This window comes from Bubalus bubalis, chromosome 1, assembly GCF_019923935.1.
Source record: "Bubalus bubalis isolate 160015118507 breed Murrah chromosome 1, NDDB_SH_1, whole genome shotgun sequence".
Lineage (NCBI taxonomy): Eukaryota > Metazoa > Chordata > Mammalia > Artiodactyla > Bovidae > Bubalus > Bubalus bubalis.
Window position 1 is genome coordinate 29,625,670 of NC_059157.1, and position 24,005 is coordinate 29,649,674.

General features: G+C 39.6%; 1 protein-coding gene across 4 annotated transcripts in view; it reads left to right on the forward strand.

The window, feature by feature from the left end:
• Positions 1-24,005, forward strand: part of SORBS2 (sorbin and SH3 domain containing 2) — a 211,340-nt gene that overhangs the window by 76,460 nt on the left and 110,875 nt on the right. Inside the window, exon 1 of one of the 4 annotated variants that reach the window (XR_006549142.1) lies at positions 13,198-13,301. The exons of 2 other annotated variants lie outside the window; for them this stretch is intronic. The gene's annotated coding sequence lies outside the window, so the exon portion shown is untranslated. Of the gene's footprint in view, positions 1-13,197; positions 13,302-24,005 lie in introns of those variants that run through there. One more of the 4 variants, XR_006549146.1, reaches the window with a different exon arrangement.

Consider the following 24,005-nt stretch of genomic DNA (forward strand, 5'->3'; position numbering starts at 1 on the left):
AGACACGGCTGAAGTGGAAGGGCTGTGGTGGAAGAGGAGGCTGGAAACGGAGGATGGCATCAGATCAGGGCATGGCCTTATGGTCACACTAAATTGTTGGAAGTTGACCTTGGACAACCAGAGCCCTGAGAAGCTTCAGGAGGAGTGGCATAATTGGGCTAGGTTTTAGGAAGGGCCTGGGGCAACAGTGCAAATGATGGTGAGGAGAAGTAGAGGAGTTAGGTTAGATACCCCTACCTGACAACGCAAAGTATGGATCTGATCGCTGGATCCTATATTAGGAAACTTAGGTCAATTCTGCAAACATGACAGCATTCCAGCAAACATTTGCTGTTGAAGGATAACTAGCTCCTTCTAGAAGCCAAGAAGACCATTAACTAGCTGTTCGTTCCTCTTTCACTTTCTGTGCATGAAAAAATACCCCCAAGTAGTCAAGAAAAACACACCAAAGTGGTCCCAGCACAGTTTAAGATCTAAATTTATGGTATCTTTTAAAAAATCTTTTAAAACACCCAAGCATCCTCAAAAATAGTCAGAGATGCCTATATGTAAGTCAAAAAGCCCAAGATTTTTTTCCCCAAGATCTTTTATTTATTTATTTTAATACAAAGCTTCTTGGATCATTAATTTGGGAGCTGCAACAACGAAAGATAACTTACAGCCTCAAAACTGCTTCCTGCTCTCCAATTGTAAAGCAACTGGCTTTCTGCGTGGAAGAGTGCAGCTCCCTGAAGTATTTAAGTAATCTGCTAACATATAAATGCTAGAAACACTGAAAATCCTTACTTCTTGAGTATTCGCCCTTTGTGTATGTAGCATACAAGAAAAGTTTAAAGTAAGTAAAGTGATTAAAAATATGAGGCCTCAATACAGCTGGAGTCTATGGATTAATTACTGTACTCTCTCCCCACTCCTTGGGAACCCAGGGCCTTTAGAGTCACAGAAGCAAGGTCAATGCCCTGATCTGTGACTGTGAACTCTCCTGCTTCTCCCTCAGCTCCAGAGATCACTGAACTAGAAAGATGCATGCTTCAAAAAGAAGCATTACTAAACTCCCCAAAGCTATGAAATTTCCCGTGTGATTAAGACACACTTTGTACCTTGAGCCTACAGATTCCGCATGCCTTAACAAACACTGGAAATTATTCTAAGGAGGTGAAATGGACTAAGAGTTGGTAGTTCTTAAAGCAAATCAGCATCTCTCCTTCTGGATATTTGAATACACTGGTACTGGTACCCTGGATCTTTTTTTTTTTTTTTTTTTTTGGCCTCCTGGCTTCCCGCAAAGCTTCATAATTATTTCCTCACGATCCTCATAGAAATAGATTGCTCTGTTAACATCTGCTGCTTAGCTTTCAGCTTATTGGAACATACTCAATATGTTCTATACGATCTGTATTTCAACTAAATTGGGTCTTATTCTCCAAAACATAAAAGTGTTTTCAGACTTCCTTAAGGGAGATGGAGCTAAAGAGTACCTTTTCTTCGTGTTTTTGGTGAAGTTGCTGCTCCCCTCCAGCAAGAAGGCACCTGTGTTATTTCAGGTGCTCACCTTTATGGCCAGAGTCATGCCTCCAAATACAATATACCTTTAAATGGCTCTGAGACTGATTAATTTCTCAGATGTTTTCCTTCTTCCTTCCATGACGATGTGAAATTCATCTCTGGCCCACTTCAGCTATTACACAAAATAAAATTACATGGAGTCTTAGAAAGCTGGCTATTTTCCTGGCACTTTGGATGCCCATTGTGGGTAGTATTTTGGGTAAGAGTAAAGGGGGGGGTGTTAAGAAAAGCTCAGGTGTTTCTGGTTAGTAGATACTTAATATCAATACTATTCTCAATGCTTTGGCCATTAGAAAAGGGAGATGAAGTTCTAACACAGGGATGAAGGAAAAGAAGCCTTACGGTCTCTTCAAGTCCCGTGTTTTCAATAGTTCTCAGAATTCTGTCCCAGAATAACTTATGATCCATGCCTGATGATTTTTTTAAACGCATTTACTTATTTGGCTGTCCTGGGTCTTAGTTTTGACATTTGAACTCTTAGTTGCGGCATGTGGGATCCAGTTCCTTGACCAGGGATTGAACCCAGGCTGCCTGCATTGGGAACGTGGAGTCTTTAGCCACTGGACCACCAGGGAAGTCCCATGCCTGATTATTTTTTATCACCAATCTCATGCCACAAACAGACTCATTGTAGAATGTCATTCTGCTCTTCAAAGTCTGAAGCGATATTCAGCATTTTCACAACTCTAAAAATATTCAAAAAGGCAACATAGCTGCTTCATGTTAAATTCAATTAGAATAAATTGTAGAAACAGTTTTCCAAATAATGGGTGTGTGTGTGCATGCTCAGCCACTTAGTCGTGTCCAACTCCTTGCAACCCCAGGGACCGTAGCCCACCAGGTTCCTCTGTCCACAGGATTTCCCAGGCAAGAATACTGGAATGGATTGCCATTTCCTTCTCCAGGGCATCTTCTCAACCCAGGGATCGAACCTGCATCTCCTGCATTGGCAGGTAGATTCTTTACCACTGTGCCACCTGGGAAGTCCTTTCCAAATAAGACCACTTTCTAACTAAATAACCATGTGAATAATAACAATAACTGAAATCTAATTGTTCATAGCTGATTAGGACTGAAGAATCATTTTGAGATTCAAAGAATTAGGAACTCTTCTGTCTCATTAGACTAGACTTTCATAGATGTTTTTCATTAAAAAAAAAAAAAAAACAGAACTCAAAAAGTAACCCAAACACACACACACAAAAGTAACACATCCATCCTTTTTTTTTTTAATTTAATTTAATTTTTAAACTTTACAATATTGTATTTGTTTTGCCAAATATCGAAATGAATCCGCCACAGGTATACATGTGTTCCCCATCCTGAACCCTCCTCCCTCCTCCCTCCCCATACCATCCCTCTGGGTCGTCCCAGTGCACCAGCCCCAAGCATCCAGTATCGTGCATCGAACCTGGACTAGCGACTCGTTCCATATATGATATTATATGTATTTCAATGCCATTCTCCCAAATCATCCCACCCTCTCCCTCTCCCACAGAGTCCAAAAGACTGTTCTATACATCAGTGTCTCTTTTGCTGTCTCGTATACAGGGTTATTGTTACCATCTTTCTAAATTCCATATATATGCGTTAGTATACTGTATTGGTGTTTTTCTTTCTGGCTTACTTCACTCTGTATAATAGGCTCCACATCCATCCTTAACACCATCCTCCAGATAAGCAAATAAAGCTTATACATGATCATGGCTTTTTCATCACCCTGTCTGGGCTCAGTGACAAAACATGATCTCTTTTCTATTTATTTTTTACAGATTATTCTGAAGTATAATTTATTCTAACAGCTGTTACAGAACTCATGACCTTTCAACAGGTATCAGTGGTGCCCATTTATATAATATCCTGAGACTTCAACTGTTGTTCTGGCTAAAATTTGAACAACTTCTCATTTTTCTGCCTTACTACACTTTACTACCACTGAGAAGGTTGTTTTGGATAAAGATTATAATCCCACATGGTAGTTTTCCCTAAATGATTTAGAAGTTGAGCAACATAGAAACAAAAGCCTATAATTAAGAGGAAGACCTTAGTTCTCTGGAAGAGGGCTTTTCCTCAAGTGACCAGATTTCATCTCCTAAAGAAAGTTCTTGTTTTCCCCATTTTTTCAGTGTGTATTAATACAGAAACCATTTTACTTTACAGAAAGATCTGTTTGTTTGTTTTTTTTTTTTCTTTCACTTTATAGTAAAATACTTGGCTTGTGGTCTAGACCAAAAACTGTGGTCTTGGGTTCATCTTCTGGCTATACCCCAGAATTCTTTCTCATAATTTTTTGGTTCTTAACCCCGTTTGCATGTCTCATCTGGATCAAAATCCCCATTAAATGTGACAAAACAGGGACGAGAGCAAGATTTTCACTGGCTGCTCCAGGAAGTTTTCTTATACTAGCTTCCAAGAGCTGCTGCTGCTGCTGCTAAGTCACTTCAGTCGTGTACAACTCTTGTGCGACCCCACAGACGGCAGCTCACCAGGCTCCCCCGTCCCTGGGATTCTCCAGGCAAGAACACTGGAGTGGGTTGCCATTTCCTTCTTTAGTGCAGGAAAGTGGAGAGTGAAAGTGAAGTCGCTCAGTCGTATCTGACTCTTAGCGACTCCATGGACTGCAGCCCACCAGGCTCCTCCATCCACGGGATTTTCCAGGCAAGAGTACTGGAGTGGGGTGCCATTGCCTTCTCCGCCAAGAGCTGCTACCTGTTGCTATTTAAGGAAGTTAGGGCACCAATTCAATTACCGTAGTGATTTTTATCTATAAATAGGTTAGAGATCAAACATTTCTAGCACACTTAAAAGAGGGTGGGGCAGGGGATGAGGGAGGAGAAGTTATTAGGAAGTTAGTTTTCATTATAGTTGTTCTTTTGTTCCCAGTGTATGGTGTCCAACATGGTATCACTTTAGTCTCTGACCAACCCCACTCTCTGTCTCCCCATGAGGGAGACAGATCAGGAATTGTAGCATCATCATCATCCCCACTGCAAAGGTGATGCCTTTCTTGGCTGAGAAATGTTTCCGAAAATTTTATCCAGACATCTAAAACCTGTTTCTATACTGCAAAGACAGAATACATTCTATACCTAATGCAGTACACACAGGTAAAATGTAACTTGATTTGTCTTTTGGCAGTAGCAATCCTCTCAAATGATTATATTACATGTGGATAATCAGAATCTACTGTCATAACATCAACACAGGCAACATGAAGAATTTGGGACAATATGAGAAATTTAAGGCATTTAAAAAGTTTATTTTCTAAACTTCAGAGTAAATCATTTTGTTTCCTATAGGACATTCCATAGATATTTTGCCTTTTATGGTTTTTGGTCTCCTTAACCTTTAAATAACTTTTACTGGAAGTGATAATAAGGGAATAAATATTGGGCATGAAGTGCTTTACACTTAAAGGCTTTAAGAATTTCATCTTGTTTAAAACATCATGCTACTCTTTGTTGTGTCCAGGGCTGTTTCTTGAGGTACTGAATCACTTAAACACCACTGAATTTTTTTTTTAATGTGTTATCACTAACGATTAATAATATCTGTCTAGAAACCTGGAAATCTAATTTTGTATTTAATTTAGGCACTTGTTTTCAAATTCATTTTAGGAATTAAAGTACATGCATGGTGTGTTAAAAATTAACACAGCTCTGTGCATGACTTTGGAGTATCTCTTTAAACAAAGGCTCACTCTGAACTCTTTATGTACAAAACGTTGTGTTTAGACAATGGGATAGTAAACTCTGGAACATGGAATGTAGGTCTAGACCTGAAGGAATCTATAATCCAATGGAGATGATAAGATATTCAGGGAAGAGTGGAAGGGACAACAGAGGGAGGAAGGAAACAAGATCTTTAAAAGAGACACAAGGGTTGTAGTGCCACCAGGAATATGTTTGCTAGCCAATATTTCACTCAACCTGTGACAGAAAAAAAAATGAAATTTACTATAAAATTGGAGATTTTCCCTTTATAACTATTCCTACATATAAGTTGAATGAGAAATTATGATTTGCTGGATTCCAACTGTGGTAGTCCATTCACTGGGATAAAAGCTCAGTGCTCCTGGAGATCCAAAATGATAGAGCCTTAAATAAGGGAGATGCTTGTTGCCCACTCGTCTATCAGTGCAGATGCGTACTGGCATCGTTATCAGGGAACCAGTCTCTTGCACACTCAACTTACGGCTTCCCTTTCATGGTCAAGATGGCCACTCCAGATCCTAACACCAGGTCTGTCGAGAGCAGACAGAGAGAAAGCCGAAGGCACCCTTCCCTGTAAAAACCTACCCTTGGAGGGCGCACATATGATTTGTCTCATGCTCACCAGCCAAACTCTGGTCACAAAGGAAGGAAAACTGAGAAATGGAGTCCTCGCCTGGCTTAAGCCATGTGCCCAGCTAAAACTTCAATTATAGGGTAAGGAGGAGAGACTATAGGGTAAGGTAAGAAGACTGCTAGTTGTCTCTGCCACATGTAGTAACCATGCTATAACCTCCTACCACAGAACTCAGAGTCATGTATGAGGAAAGCATCTTTTTTTAAAGTCACATATTACTAGAGCTTTCATTTTCAAAAACAGATGAGATGCACCCTGGACGATTTCAACAATCAAAAGAGGATTTCTCACCTTGTCAAGAGCTGCCCTCTCGCAGCTGAAAGCTCACACCTTATGCTAAGCTAGTCAGAGCCAAATATGATTAATTAGATTAAGCTTGTCACTAAAATATCAAGACAAATGTTCTTGAAACATGGCACTTTCTCCCTTTGCCTTCCCCGCCCCCCAGTCTGGTTTATTTACAATAAAAGTAGGTTGAGGCATGGCATTGCAGAAACTGATCCTTATGACTCTATATATCCTTATTACTCTATATATCCCCATAACTGATAACCAAAGGCTGCAGAGCAAAACAGATCTGAATTGTGTTAGCATGGACTTCCCAGCCTGGATCACATTTAATAATTAATCACAGTAGTTTTCACGCTGGTTTGAGAGCCTTTATAAAAATACTACAGGCAAGTCTGGATATGTCATTCTCTAAGGAGCTGTCTCAATTTAGTACCAGAGCTGTGACTTGCACCTGCTGCTTCTCCAAATCAGAAAGACTGTATTTTCCTCTTTTTCTTTTCTTTTTTTTGGTAACCTCTCTCTAAGAAAATGATTTGCCAGAGGAGTTTTTAAAATGCACCATTTAACAACTCTATAACACACCTTTCTTGATGCAGTAGACAACAGATAAGCTGATTTTTTGGAAACCCAATTCTCTTTTAAAGGCATTGGGCAAACATGCTATGTAATGGAATATGATCATGCATTTGCTCATTTGTAGAGCAAAAATAAATCATCTAACTGTTCCTGATTTATAACTCTGAGTTTCCACATGGACATGTTTGCTTAGAGTTAACCTGTGAAACAAATTATTGTATAGGACTGCTCTTCCAAAGAGGGATCAGAAAATTATGAGTTGTGGAGATCTAGGAAACATTGTCTAAAAGTCCAACTTTCATTAGCAAATGAGGACACAGAGAAATCCACAAGATTCCACACAGTTAGCAACCAGAACCTGGACCCCAGGTTCTCCCAAAGCCCACAGAAGTGTACTAGGACCACATGACTTTTAAGTGGAATAAACACAGAGGTCCTTGTGCACAGAATCTGACTAATACATAGCTAACCTTAGGCAGCCTGGAACACGTACACACTAAATTTGTAACTGTCATTGTGACAGTGAGAATCAGCAGCTACCAACACGGGAAATTTAAGAAAACTTTAGCTTTCTCTTTGCTTCCTTGACACTTTCCTACTTTGGTGAGTCTACCCTTTTTATCTGAATGTGTGGCTTTCCAACCTTTTGAGGTTTCATACACCTGAGATTCTCTAACTCTTGGGTGGTGGTGAGCTGTATTCTAGAAACAATAAAATAATGCTCATAAACATAGTGAAAATGATATCTTCAGTTCAGTCACTCAGTCATGTCTGACTCTTTGCGACCCCATGGACTGCAGCACGCCAGGCCTCTCTGTCCATCACCAACTCCCGGAACTTGCTCAAACTCATGTCCATCGAGTCGGTGATGCCAACCAGCTTCTGTTGTCCCCTTCTCCTCCTGCCTTAAGTCTTTCCCAACATCAGGGTCTTTTCCAATGAGTCAGCTCTTCGAATCAGGTGGCCAAAGTATTGGAGTTTCAGCTTTGGCATCAGTCCAATGAATATTCAGGACTAATTTCCTTTAGGATGGACTACTTGGATCTCCTTGCAGTCCAAGGGACTCTCAAGAGTCTTCTCAACACCACAGTTCAAAAGCATCAATTCTTCAGCACTCAGCTTTCTTTATGGTCCAACTCTCACATCCATATATGACTACTGGAAAAACCACATAGCTTTAACTAGACGAACCTTTGTTGGCAAAGTAATGTCTCTGCTTTTTAATCTGCTTTCTAGGTTATTCATACTTTTCTTTTAATTTCATGGCTGCAGTCACCATCTTCAGTGATTTTGGAGCCCAAGAAAATAAAAAGTCTGTCACTGTTTCCATTGTTTCTCCATCTATTTGCTATGAAGTGATGGGACCAGATGCCATGATCTTAGTTTTTTGAATGTTGAGTTTTAAGCCAACTTTTTCACTCTCCTCTTTCACTTTCATCAAGAGGCTCTTTGATAGTTCATATTCCCTTAATCATTCTTAGTGCCATGGACTTTCTTAAGCACATTATTTTCTAGGTATATTACATATATTATTTCATTTCACCCTCACACGGATCTTGTGAGGTATGTACTAGTATTTCCCCCATTTTATGACTGTGGACACCAAGGTTCAGAGCATGTAACTAATCCATCCCAAGTCCCACAGCTAATAAGCGTGTATGTTAGTTGTTCAGTCGCGTCCAACTCTGCGACCCCTTGGACTGTAGCCCGCCAGGCTCCTCTGTCCATGGGATTCTCCAGGCAAAAATATCAGGGTGGGCTGTCATTCCCTTTGCCAGGGGCTCTTCCCAACCCAGAGATCGAACTGGGTCTCCTGCATTGCAGGTAGATGCTTTACCATCGGAGCCCCAGGGAAATAAGAGTAAGAGTTATCATTTAAATTGAGTTGTTGGTTTCAATTGCTAAAACATATTAGCTCTCATAGAAAAAGAATTCTAGAGTTCATAACATATATAGCTATACATATACAGTATGTACAGAGGATGGTGTGGCATAATGAAATGAGCCCTAATCTTGGGGCCAGAAGGGTGACAGTCTTTCCTCTTTTTATTTTATTTCAATCCAGTGGCTTGAGCTAATTGTCCTCCTCTGTTTGTGTATCTCTTTTGACCCGTGTTAAGCTCCTGCATATATGTATAAGCACTTCTTTTAAGACATAAGCCTCACACTGCACCTACGCATGATACTGGTTTTGAAGAAATTACTAAAAATTATAATTCCATTTGATTAAACAAATAATATGTATTAAACATTAGTGACATGCCAACCACACTGGACATGCCAACTATTACTGGCCCTGCTCAGATAACAATTCTTAAAATTCTACTACATTCATTTCCATGGCTCCCTTACCCTCCTCTCTTTATGCAGAATGGTCCTGGCTTCAATACCTCACTGCAAGTAACAGGAAAAAATGATCCTTAAGCAATCACTGCCTTTTTTTTTTTTTTTTAAACTTTTGGCATTCTGACAGTGGGGTGGTTATGCCCTGTAATCAAAGGAAAACATACACTGGTCATCTCCTAGCAACTCACTGAAGATTACTCCCAGGGAATAATTTGTGTGGCTGAGCTGGAGCGCACATAACTTTGAAGCCAGCAGAGCTCCTGCCCTGGCCATTAACTCTTCTCTGTATCTTGCAGATTGTATCTGAACTCGTTTTTGATGATGTTGCAGGAAGAACAGGCACTAAAATATCCCAAGCATGAGCAGTTTTATGTGAAAGACACTGAAAGAGTTTTATAATCTTTTTCATTGTCATTAAAAAAAATCTCATCGCAGTGCAGTGTCACTAGGCATCAAGATCATTTTGCGGCTCCAGGTTCCCCTTTTGCTGACGCCTGTTCCCTGACTCTCCTGTATAAAGGGACATCTGTCGCCTAGGGTTGGGCTGCGTCACGGCAGCCTTGCCTTCCCGGGTGTTTCCTCCCAGTGGGGGCTTCGTTCTCTGCCCCCACAGTCTGCTGTGCTGATGAGACCAGTCAGTCAACATCGGCTCCTCGTTAGTCTGAGGAAGCCACCGCGTGCCAAATGAAGGTGCCGTCAGAGCAGATTTGACTCAGCCATCTGTGCTTCCAGGAAGCAACTGTGACTCGGAGAATTCATTTGAGCTCTTCAAACCAAGAGTTACTGCGCTCCTTTAGAATTTTTAATTTATATAAAGAGGAAACCTGACTAGAGAATCTGTTTGAATGAATGACCATGGCAAGAAAGAGACCTACGTCTGGAAGGAGTCAGCCAGCCACTAGTCCAAGGAATCAACACCAAAGAAACACTCGCTTTTTCACAGCAGGGGTAGTAAGTAGTAACATTACTGGCAGGATGCACCAGACCCACTTCTGCACGCTTTATGTATATTAATCACTGGACCCTCAAACAACGCGAAAAGGCGGGCACTGTTGTTACTCCTATTTATAGAGTGGGAAGCTCCATAGGTTCAAGGAGAGGAGAAGTAATAAGTTTCCTGAAGTTATCTGGGGATATGGTAGAATGGGCTTTTAACCCAGCTGGCTTGGCCCCAAACTCTTGATCACAGCGCCAGCCCGCCCCAGCAGCAGGCATTCTCGTTCGCCAATCCCAACTCTGTCTGGAAACCAAGGGCAGAAGGTAATGATGACACGGTTCTTGAAAATGCCCATAATTCGGATCATAAGCATTAGTTCTAACATGCCTTTTCCATGAAATCTTCTGATACAGAAATTATGTCTATTTCCAGCCTTTCCCACGAAATCCTCTGGTGTAGAAATATGTCCATTTTTATTTGGTAAGAAAAAGAAGAGGACTGTTACCTTTTAGGTGTCTTGCTGTGTTTTCTGTATGGAAAAGTACTACTGTTCTGACCAGACAAAAATACGTAATCAACTTTAGTCCCAAGCCCTCCAGTAGAGTTACATTACAGGACACTGTGCAGTGAGCATGAACAGCCTTCTTTTTAAAATATTCTGTTAGATATTCTAAAAACATTTAATGAGTGGTCAGTATTTATTATTTATCTGTTGGGCATGTGGTATTTTTCATTTATTATTTATGATCTCTGTCTTTTAAGCCATTTAAAGTCAAGAGGGAAACATGAATGGGACGTCACTCATGCATATTTGTGAGGATTCTGTCTACATTTTCGGTCTGTATAGTTCAAATTATTGATCCCCAGAAATTTTCTACTCATTATATAAAATGGTGTCTCATCTACATTTATCAAAAAGATTTTTGAAGTATAAGGAGTATCTTTTAATCCTGCTAAGTTAGGTCTTATGGAAAAAGTAGAATTAACTTTACAAATGTTTTTCCTGATTTTAACATTTCAGTCCCATTTTTTTTAATCTTGATTATTTGGGCTAAATTATAATTTTTATTATTTAATCTGAAAAGTTATTTTATTTTGTTTTACATCTGTCCCTTTGACCTTGTTACATGCCTTTTCTTAACTTCATTATCTTTTTCTTAGAATGCAGGGATATTTCTTAGAGAGAAAAGCTATAAATTGCTGGAAAATAATATTAAATACTATAAATTGCTGGAGAATAATATTAACTACGTTAATATTAAAATAGAATGAATTTTGTTAAGTCCCTTTTTTGCCTTATTATCTGGGATAATTCCAATTTATGCCTGTTATGTCAGCATAAATATTAAAGACACTTCCTTTTACTACTGTTCTATTTAGACAAATTATACAGACATGCTTTCCAAAAGTAGTGTAAAGCTAATGATTAAGTACATTTGGTTTTATTTCCAAGAATTCATGTATACGTACATGAATAAGAAAACCTTATTTCCTAAACCTTCCTTGAAAACTGCCACTGTAAAGTAGATTTTCTTTTTTAACAGTGGCTTATAAGCCTTTAACTTGTAGTCCAGAAACACAACTTCTTACCTTGTCATAGAGTCATATGTTCTGAAGCTGACGTAAATGAAAACCTAAAATCATTCAAGATCATAGCAAGATAGTATTACTTATTGCTGTTATAAAACATATCTCTGTCAAATTTCAGGATACATTCTGCATACAAATGAGGAAAAGACCTAAAGCAAATAACTAAATAACTAATAAATAACTAATAAATAATAATAATTATAATAAATTATAATAAAAAATCAAATAACTAATAAAAACTAATAAATAAATAAATAACTAATAAATAACTAAACAAATAACTAAAGCAAAAAAAAACTAAAGTGTTTAAATAAACACTAAGCTTGTACAATCTGCCATCATTCTACATGACACCAGCTTAGTGTATCCATGAAACTCCAATCTGACCTGATATGAACCATGTATAGACCAAGTACAGAATCTGTGGTCTAGCTATGGGGTTTGTTGAGGCTCACTTGTAAGACACTGCCCCAAAAATATACTACAGTCTAGCTTGTTGGCCCCTCCCATTATTCGGGATACTCCTTTAGAAATAAATGAAAGACAACCTGTTAAAAATTTAAATGTTTTCTTTTTAGAAGTCACCACTTGAAATCTTAACAAAACTTGATGTTTTGATAATGTAAGATAGAACATCCACCATACAGCCAATTAAATAATGAAGGTTCTTCCCACCAAGGAAGTAATTTTTTCATTATACTTACGATAGGTGGTAGCTACCTGTCCCATTTAGACTTGAAAGTTAAGATCACAAGTAGTGGTACTGATTCCAAATTTCACTGAACTGCGTCAGCATTGTTTGGAACCAATGCCCGTGATCAGAGTCCAAACTTGATTGGTGACTGTTTGTCTAGTTTCACATGAGAAGACAACAAAGGCAAATAATGGTGCTCAGAATGAGCATAGGGCAGTATTGATGTGTGCGATGCTGAAGCGTAATGACAGTGGAGCAATTAGCAAATAATAATGATCAGAGTTTCTGTTGATCCAATTATAAAACACTGATCTGATCCACTCTTCTTCTTGTACTCCCGTTCATAACAGCAAAATTTCCCACTGCTGCCTAAGTGGTAATGTTTGACTGCCTCTTTGCATTAACTATAAAGGGAGACAGGGGGATTGATTTCAGGAATTGGTAGCGCTCTTCACTTCCCGGCACTACCCTGTGCGGAGCCACAGGAGGCCGATGTGTCTGCGGAACTGCCCAGGAGGCTCCACCCCATGACTGAACTTCCTGCCTCTGAATCACATTCTCCTGAGAAAGTCCCTGTTCTTCTGAGCTTATGTTCTTGGGGTGGGAAAGAGATGATAAATAAACATAAGGTGAGGGATGATAAGAAGGGTTCTGATGAAAAAAGCTTACAAAGGGTAAAGGAAATATGGAGCGGGAATTCTGTAACGGATGGTTAGGAAAGCTCTCTCTGACAACGGGGTGTTTGAACTTAGACCCGAAGGGCTAAAGGAGAGAGCTGCAGAAACAAAGGGAGTGTTCCAGGCAAAGGCAAAGACCTGGGACCATGTGAGCTTGGCCTATGTATTCACAGGGAGGAGGTCTACAAGCCTGGAGCAGAAGGAGCAGGGAGGGAGGGGCAGCATGAACCCCAAGGTCGAGTGAGGGCCCAGGACCCCGAGGACCCTGCAGACTACGGTAAGCATGGGAGACCAGAGGCCCTGAAGGGTTTCTACCAGGGGACTGAGTGATAGCGCTCAGGTTTTAGAGAGATCATCCTGAATACTCTGGGGACAGCAGAATGCAGGCGATATAAGCAGATGAAAGGAGACCAGTCGCAAGCCCCCTGAAATAGTTCAGACTTAGACTAAAGTGAAAGGCCGTAGTGGAGAAGGCAATGAAAACCATTTGGATTCTGGACATATTCTGAAGGCAGAGATAGTAGAATCTGCTCATAAATGAGGGTCAGGGATGTAAGAGAAAATATAAGTCAAATATCATGTCACTGCTGTTGGTCTGAGCAACCGAAATGGTGATGCTGTTTACGGAGAAGTGAAAGGAGGAGAGGGTGGGTGACAGGGTGAAATGAAAGGTCAGGGTGACATGTCCTGTGAACATCCAGGTGGACACGGCCAACAGGCAGGTGATGTTCCAAGCCTGGCACGCTGAGGACAGGCAGGGGCTTGAGAAGTCAATTTATGAATCTTCAAATAGTCGTAATTTTAAGTTACCCAGTCTCTCTTTTAAACACATTCATATTTTACTCTGCCACTGTTCCAAGGATGAGTGCCTAAACCCCAACATTAAGTTTGGGAATTTTGCTTGGGCTTAGTATAAACCCAACTGTGATGAAACAAACAAGCAAAAAATAATACAAAAAGATGATGGCAGTAAAAACACGGAACAAGGGTGGAAGGACACCAGAGATGTGCTGCCCCGTTCTGCCATGTTAGCAGGTGCTTTGACCCTTAGGGCTCACCTGGACGAGGCTGCACAGCAAGAGACCATGTGCATGTTGGTTAGACCTGTATATTTCTGCGAATTGCTCTACCTGAACTTGAGAAGCAAAATATCTGTAATAAAAAGTTGTTGAGATCTGTTACATAATTCTATCTCATTGTAGAAGGCATTACATTGGTTTTAAAATAATTCCAAATATCTAATTAGTAGGATCCTTGTTTGGGATAGATTTATGTGCAATTTACGAACAGAGCTGTGACTCAGTTTTGCATCTGTTATGGTCCCTCAGTGTTTACCCGAAGAGCTTGGTTTCTCCCAGCCCCATCAGGTACATGGTCTCTCTGCATCTCCACTGCCAGACCTTCTTGCCTCCCACACAGCGTGGGCAGCAGACTGGTGATGCTCACTTTGCCATTAGCATTCATCACTAACGCACAACGCAAAATTTGTAACTCATAAGACGAGGGCTCCCACAGCACAGAAGCAGCTGTGTATCTTACATAGAAAATAAAGACTGAAACAAAAACAACTCAAGTGCTGGAAACTAACAGCCATAATAAAAATACAGGCATCATGCCATTGTGTGGGAAAGAACTTAAATAGTAAATATAGGGGAAAACACTTTTACTCCATCTTGAAAATTTGGAGTAAGAAGAATTTGGAGTGAGGGGAGAGGCATGTATACTCAAACACAGGTAGAGATAGACAGAGACACAGCTGAAGCTTGGAAATCCAGAAATAATGTTCTAGTTTGGATTTTAAAAGATGGCATAAAAAAAGCAACAATGAAGATTAAAATATTAAGCTGTCTTGAAAGTATTTGCTTCTTTGAAAGATGCACGCTTTTAAAAGATTGCTGATTGTGGGGCCTTTTCCCTCTTGCCTTGATGATGTGAAGGTTTTCAGCACCACGTTTCCTGCTTTTTTCCTGTTTTATTGGTGTGACCAGGAAAGGCCTGGGAAAGGGGAGAGATGGAAGCAGGTGTCACAGAGGGTGGAAAGAATGGGTGAGATAATTCCAGGGAGAACTCAAAATAGCTAAATTAGTCTTTTTGCCAAAGGTAAATGAAGTAATTTACTTTTTATAAGATTTGTTCAGCTGAATAAAATGATTTCATTTTTGAATGTTCCTGTGATTATAACTAAAATATGACTCATCCCTCTGATGGCTCATTCTTCCTCTTGAGAATAAACCTTCAGAATCAGGATGAACAAGAGCTTAATGGAGCCAGGTAGGGTGGCTCTGATGATGGTTTTGGTGCTGGCAAAGGAATCCAATGCTATTTGTGCTTCCTGTCTCTGATATTTCATGTATATTTATGGCAATAGTCTTTCTTGACCCAATAAATGTATTATGAGTTATTGTGTAGTGACATATGTAAACTTAAAGGAACACATGCAACACATCATCTGTCAGAATGTCCATACATTGCTGAGGATGCTGCGTTACTGGTCCATGAGCATTTTGCTCTTCATGTAGGAACATCTTCTCTAGGAAGGGAGAATCCAAGTTGTCTCTGTCTTAAGATCATTGTCTGATTCCCTGAGAGCCACCAGGTGCCCAGACTGTGCACTTAGATATCAAGGCATAGAGGAAGCCTGGGCATTTTAAGGGGTCTTCCCAGGTGGCGCTAATGGTAAAGAACCCACCTGCCAATGCAGGAGATGTAAGAGACACGGGTTCGATCCCTGGGTCAGGAAGATTCCCTGGAGGAGGGCATGACAACCCACTCCAGTATTCTTGCCTAGAGAATTCCATGGACAGAGGAGCCTGGCAGGCCACAGTCCATGGGGTTGCAAAGAGTCGGACACGACTGAAGCGATTTAGCATGCACACACATGGGCACCTTAAAGGCGGATGAAGATGAGCAAGGTGATTGGGAAGATGAGTATCCTCTGATTGTCATGTAGAGCGATGCAAAGATGTGGAGAGATGCGACAAGTGCATCTGAGAGCTGCCACCGCTGGGCTGGTGGGGCAAGCAGTGAAACCTTCAACATCAAAATCTGCAGAGGTGTGGATGTACCTAGAGTGTGTCATACAGACTGAAGTCAGAAAGAGAAAAACAGATGTTACATAAAGTCGCTTTTATACGTGGAATCTAGAAAAATGGGACAGATGAACCTATTTGCAAAGCAGAAAGAGAGACAAAGAAGTAGAGGACAAATGTATGGACACCAAGAGGGGAAAGGATGGGTGGGATGAATTAGGGGATTGACGTTGACATATATTCACTCCTCAAGGGGGTCTTCCCGACCCAGGGATTGACCCCAGGTCTCTGGATGGCAAGCAGATTCTTTACCACCTGATCCACCAGGGAAGTCATGTGTATATATATACACTACTGCGTATAAAATAGGTAACTAGCAAGTCAGTTGAGGGACTACTGGTTTGCTTTGTGTTGATCTAATTTTGGCTGTGATAAGGAGCAGTAAAGTAGATATAAAGAGCTGATATTATCTGCTTGCTGCCCCCACCTATACACCACTGGAAGATCGTCCATTTAGGGTTCATTGCTGTCATAGGTACATGAAGCAATAATATTCATCCTTGCGTCACCATTAAATTTCATGTGCTCCCATCTCCTGATGCTGGATGTTAAATGATGCTTTACCTGTATTTGGCCCACAGAAAGTTCAGAGAGCTAAAAATGCTTATCCTCTCATACCCAAATCTCTTCCTGTGTGGCTGATAGAGGCATACTGTCCTTTCCAGGGCTAAATGTCTCCTCTTTAACTTCAAACACATACAGTTGGGAGACAGGGAATGGTCAAGATTCCCCCAAGTTCTGCTTATACAATGCCTGCTTTCAAATTTTTTGATTAATGAATTAATGCATTGAGTAATGAATGAATGGAGACATTCTCTGAGTTAGGGAATGCTAAAAAATGGGGCGAGGTTTGGGGAGAGGGGAATAATCATGAACCCAGCATGAAGTGGGAAATAAAGTATATTTGAAATGTAACTTAGATGTATCAATTTACAAATGAGGATAATTGGATGAGGGTCTAGGCTGCCATTTACTTTTGATGATATTAAAAGCTAGGTTCTTAAAGAAAATGCTAGCATAAATACCTGCTGCTGCTGCTGCTAAGTCGCTTCAGTCGTGTCCAACTCTGTGCGACCCCATAGACGGTGGCCCACCAGGCTCCCCCGTCCCTGGGATTCTCCAGGCAAGAACACTGGAGTGGGTTGCCATTTCCTTCTCCAATGCATGAAAGGGAAAAGTGAAAGTGAAGTCGCTCAGTCGTATCCAACTCTTCGCGACCCCATGGTCTGCAGCCTACCAGGGTCCTCTGTCCATGAGATTTTCCAGGCAAGAGTACTGGAGTGGGGTGCCATTGCCTTCTCCAAGCATAAATACCTACTCAACATAAAATAAGGCTTTTTTGAAACATTTACTACATGTAAATTGATGTCACATGCACAAGTCATTCTTATGTGTTTATTAAAATAAAGAACCCATTTTTTGGCATTATTTCCTGGACCTAGAGTTAATCTATGTTTTTGAAGGTAATAAATTGTTTCTTCACAAACATTTGCTAATTCATCCTTCTCCTTAAGTCAATTTTCTTTCTCAGTCAACTGTAACTCAATAACACGTGTATCATATAGTTGCCATATAAATAACCAAATATCCTAAAATCATAATTTATGCTAAGTAAACAGTCTAATTCCAAAGCTTCTGAAAAGAGGAACAGGCTGATTGAAATTTCTGTGGGTCATAAGACTTTGGTAATTTGTTTGTGAGCCTGATGTCAAACTTCCACAGTAACCAAAGCATATAATAGCAATCATCCACATGAAAAATCATGTGAAATAACACTGTACTTCACATGCTATTATAATTTAGCAAGCGGTGGCATGACTGACTCAGCCACTAAGAAAATGTAATAAAAATACTAGTTTGGAACACAATGTGCTGAGATCTTTCAGCCTTTTGTTTCCTCAAAGGTCAACAGACTTTACTCTTGGAAATACGAGATATGCAAAATAATGTAACATTCGGAATTTGAAACCACATTCTTGACTTATCTGTTTTTTCCACTGCAAATGCAAACTCTAATAGAAAACCCCCAAAATCAATGATCCTTGTCACTCCCAATGTCCCTGACACCATCACACCACCCATAATGGAAAAAGCTTTAAAAAGGTGATGATAATTTATTGACTGAACTTTATTTTTATACAAATTGTTTTTGGATGTACATTTATAAAATGGATATTGTTTTAGGCCACATGAAATCTCAAAATTGATCATCTCCACTGAAAGGCACTTGAGATAATATGGGAAGACAGGCCATATAGAAAGAGTGCTATAGACCTCATTCCTGGACTTATGTAAACGGGGCAGCTAGAGGAAAGCGGCCACAGACGATGGCTCAGACTCGTACTAATATGTATCTGTCACATACTGATGCTACTAGAAATACAGATCTTTCAAAATCTTTTTTTCTGAATTTTAATGTGTAAAGGAGTCATTAAAATACTGACTTCCAAGAAGATTCTGCTTTATATCATATACAATCATGTTAGTAAGGATACTGGATTGTACCGTTCAATACATATAAATTAACTAACTCTACTCTTTCTGGAGTTAGGAAAATTTCAGACCACAGAAGGACCTTATGTGCTTTTGCATTTTAAAACAAGCCTTTCATTTTATAAGTTAAAACACTCAGGCAGCAAGAAGTACAGAGATTTGCCCAAGCACATATAGACTAAATACTGACACTCACTTTCATACAAGGAAGACCTTGAGGGAATGTTAAAAAACATGTACCTGAAAGTTCCCTAAAACATGTTGTTGAATCCTGACTCTGCCACTTCCTAGCTGCTGATGACAGTATATGTATTAATATATTTCTGAAGTTGCCCCTCCCACAAAGTGGAAAGTTGCTAACTTTCTGATCCACCCATTATCTTTGGCTCCCTCCTGACTTGAGGGAATATGAGCTATATTTTCTCTCTTTTTTTAATTGAGTTATAATTGACATACAGCATTTTGTAAGTTTGAGGTGTACAACCTGACGTGAATTATAATATGATGGGCTCCATTTCTCACCCCGACATAGGAAGGGCAGACGGGCAACATCCCAACTGAATGAGTTCACACTAGAAAACACAAGTGTGATCGCTCTCCTCAACTACATTTGCTAGAATCATTATGACAGCATGTGATCATAACACAGTTTCTAAGTCTCCAATGTTGCAGGAGAAATGAAGGAATGCTTCTGCTCTCCATTATAGAGAAGAAATGATGCTGAAGTCAGGGAGTGTCAGGTTTTTGTCATGGGATGTTCACTGCGGACACAGTCGCTATCTGTGAACCTGATGGAGTTCACAGCAGAGTCCATATGATGGACACAAAAAGCCCAGGGTGGGTTTTTAAGATCATGACCCCATGCCACAGCTTACCCTGGAGGGGAACCCAACCTGCCCTGAATCCTCAGGCCGTTGGGAAGTCAAGATGAAGTCTTTTATGCTTTTCAAAGAGCAGCCAAAACTCAAAAGGAAGATAGTAGAGAACTTCTCCCCATAGATAAAAGGGGGGAGGGAAGACTAACAAGGAGCAGATCAAATAAGACTTTAACTGTATATGTTAAAATATGTCCAACAATCATCTTAAAGAGTATTCCAATAATTTCTAGATGTAGCGAGTGTGTCTAAGGTGTCATGAAACGGTACAATCTTTGTTCAAATAATTTTCACTGTTCCCCAATGTTTAATTTAAGTATAAATTTGTATGCTGTTTTCTTTGCCTATTTTTGGTGGACTGAGTGAAAGTTTTAGCTTTAAATAGTGGCAGGGTATAAAGGACTATATTAGGTATTAAAAAGTGAAGAATGCTGGGAACATGTGACTTGGTTAAGACCTACAAGTGAGGTCATTTGAGTTGGCATCTTGTTGAGCAAGAGAGTAACAGATATCAACTCCAGTTTTGTTGTATAATGCAGAATTATTAAAGCCCTTAGTTATAGGATGGAGTTATTTATATCCTTTCCGATGAGAGTTATAAACCAAATTATTTAAAACCCAGCATTGAGAAATAGTTGCATTTGGACATAATAGAGCAGTGGGTTGCCATTCCTTTCTCCAGGGCATCTTCCCAACCCGGGGATCAAACCCAGGTCTCCTGCACTGCAGGAGGATTCTTTATAGTCTGAGCCACCGGGGGAGAGTTGGATATCATGTTTCTTAAATTCAGGTGCATCCTAGTTCAGTTCAGTTCAGTCGCTCAGTCATGTCCGACTCTTTGCGACCCTGTGAATCGCAGCACGCCAGGCCTCCCTGTCCAGCACCAACTCCCGGAGTTCACCCAGACTCACGTCCATCGAGTCAGTGATGCCATCCAGCCATCTCATCCTCTGCCGTCCCCTTCTCCTCCTGCCCCCAATCCCTCCCAGCATCAGAGTCTTTTCCAATGAGTCAACTCTTCACATGAGGTGGCCAAAGTACTGGAGTTTCAGCTTTAGCATCAGTCCTTCCAAAGAAATCCCAGGGCTGATCTCCTTCAGAATGGACTGGTTGGTGCATCCTAAGGGATACTGAAACTTTGAGTTACAACTGTTATTCTTCTCCCTGTCAGTGCAAAGCCTAAGTGTGAATAACTTAAGAGTATTAATCCTAAAAGCCACTGAGATGATTTCCCTGAGATGAAAAAACAAACAAACAAAAAAATCAGGGTACTGTCAGTAATTTTCTTATGGCTGCTAACACTCACACGACAGCACTTTCCACCAAGTCACTCAGAGGCCTCTCCACTTCCCTTCAGCATTCAGGGCTGGCCTCTAAAATCTGCGGAGACACTCACATCCGCAGCAGGCTGGCTCATGGGCAAAACCTAAAGAACGACATTTTTTTTTTTTAATTGAGGCCATGAGGTGCCAACGTGAGTGTAAAAGTGAGATCATAATCTTCCTTGATTTCTACAACCACTGCTCATTTTTATATTGATACAATCACATTTTTAAACGCCTGTGTCACACTGAGCTCGTAGCCCACTAAAGCTCGCAGACGTATTTCTGATAAAGTTTTGAGAAATCAATCTTTTCAACCTTATCATGAAACAATTTGGTATAGCTGAGTTGCAAGACTTTTTATTTATCCCTGTTAAAGTTTAACTCAGCCTGTTAAGATAATCTTTCTACTCGTTACCTAGTCCTCTCTTGGGTATATGCCTTCTGTGGAACTGATAAGTATGCTAGTTATTTTCCCCCAAAATAAAAATGTTGAAAACACACAGCCGGGGAAGGGTGCTCCTGAAAATGATTTTTCATTCATCTGTAATTCCACCTAACACTTTCACATTAGTACATAGAGATGTCATGAAGCATTTTGCCAGATTTCTTGCTAAAGATCTAGTGAACTACTTTTGCACTCTGAATATTACATTTGGATATAAGAAGTCGATAATTTTAACAATGAAAATAGAAGATATCTGTCTTTATTATCTATTTTCTTTGGCTCCAATGAAGAGTGTCATAAACTACCCACTCTTCAGCAAAAATACCAAGTTTCAACTTTTAATAAATTCAGGATTTCTTCAGAGGCAGTATTTTCCTTCAATGGCCTCTTATTTTCTTCCTTGGATTTTCACAAATTAGTCCAATTATCTTAAGATGTTTGTGAACTGATTTGAGATACATTTTCATTCTAAATAAACTTTGCGAGAGAAATATTATTTAAATGTTAAGTGACCCAATTAGAGCAAAGTTCTTACCACCACCAGCACCCCCAAATTCAAATCCCACATAGAGTAGCAAATAGAGTCTCACCATGTCATATCTGAGACACACACAAACACAGGTTTGTACTGCTGCTGGCGGTATACAGCAGGCTTTTTGCCCTTGCTAAGTTATGCAAACATTATTTCAGGTGTTCAGGAAGCAGGTGTGTTCAATCAAAAGAAAAAAATGTGACTCTTTAACAGTCAATTAACAATAAGCAGATTATTTAAAGGTAGTTATTTCAAAAAATAACATTGCCATGGAAATACGTCCAAATAAATATTAACTTAAAATTCTGCGGTTTTCTTAAAAAAAAAAAAAAAAAAAAGCAATAGTTATTGATCTAGGCTTATGCCTAAATAAAGCTATCTATTTAGGCTTGTGCAGTAGTTGGGCAAAAGAAATCCTTGTCATAAGCAACCATTATCTCCATGTTAGTTCTAGAAGAATAAATCTATGGTCCTCTGTTAACAGTCCTTACTTATTCATCAACCAGGTCTGTGTTTTACCTATAGAATCTACCACACCTCCTCATTTGTAGGAGGTACATATATCTCTGTCTTGTAGCCCCTGCCATGTAGGTAGGATTCAGCACTCAGGCACTATGCCTAATGTACTGTATTATAATTAATTGTAATGTGTTGAGGGGAAGCACCTTGATTTCAATTACATTTGAAGATGTCTTAAAAGGAGATGCCTTTTCTTCACTGTCAGGAGAGCTAAGTCAGTTTTGAGTGTCAGCTTGTTACTATTTGATCTTGGAGCAGTCATTTTTCTTAATCCCCAAAAGCCTAATCTCAGAAATTGAAATGACTGATCCCAGGTCCTTTTCAGAAGTTGAAATTAAAAAAATAAAACACACATAAAATTATACTTCTTTACTACTACCACAGCATTTAATGTTTGCTTCCACTTAAAGTCTAAATATGATATATATAAAACTAAACTAGATTATTTAATTTCCTTTTATATCAGCTAACTTGTGATATCAGTGTATAAAAATTAAAATGAAAGGTTTAAAAATAAAAATAGGAAATTTATGAATAAACAACAAGATCCTACTGGATAGCAGAGGGAATTATATTTAACATCCCAGGATAAACCATAATAGAAAACAATATTAAAAAGAATGTATATAACTCAGTCATATTGCTGTACAGCAGAAATTAGCACAATATTATAAATCAATTATACTTTGATAAATAATGTTTTTTAATTTTGAAAATGGAGGAAATTTTTCAAAGTTCACATTTTTTAAAAATATGGTTCTTTTGTTTTTTTACATTGAACATAACTGTAATTAACATTTTTAAATTTCAACTTTATGGAAGCTATAAATGACATACACAGTTGTAAGATGTTGCAAGTGTACATAAAGATGACATGTGTACACTGTGAAATGATTCTCTCCATTTGTTAACACATCCATCATTTCATATATTAATCTTTTATTTTTTTGTTGAGAATATTTAAATTCTACTCTCTCGGTTGTTGTTGTTCAGGCATGAAGTCTGTCTGACTCTTTTGCAACCCCATGGACTATAGTCCACCAGACTCCTCTGTCCATGGGATTTCCCAGGCAAGGATACTGGAGTAGGTTCCCATTTCCTTTTCCAGGGCACCTTCCCAACCCATGGACCTCCTGCATTGGCAGGCAGGTTCTTTACCACTGAGCCACGAGGGAAGCGCTCTACTTTCAGCACATTTCAATTCTGCAATACAGTGTTATCAACCACGGTCACCATGTCATACATTACATCCTCAGACCTTATTCCTCTGACAGCTGAAAGTTTGTACCGTTTTACCAACCTCTCCCTATTTCCCTGCCCCCACCCCCAGCCCCTGGCAACCACTTTCTTACTCTCTGTTTCTATGAGTTTGACGGTTTGGGGTTTTTTCTGTTTTAGATTCCACATATAAGTGATAACATGCAGTATTTGTCTTACTTATTTTGCTTAGCATAATGCCCTCAAGGTCCATCCATGTTGTCACAAATGACAATACTTCCTTCTTTCTCACACTTGAATAATGTTTTATTGTGTAAATATACCACATCTTTATTCATTCATCAGTTGGCACACACTTAAGTTGCTTCCGTGTCTTGACTACTGGGAATGATGCTGCAGTGAACACGGGAGTGTAGGCAGCCCTTCAATACTCTATCTTCATTTCCTTTGGATATATTCCCTCAAGTGGGATTCCAGGATCATAT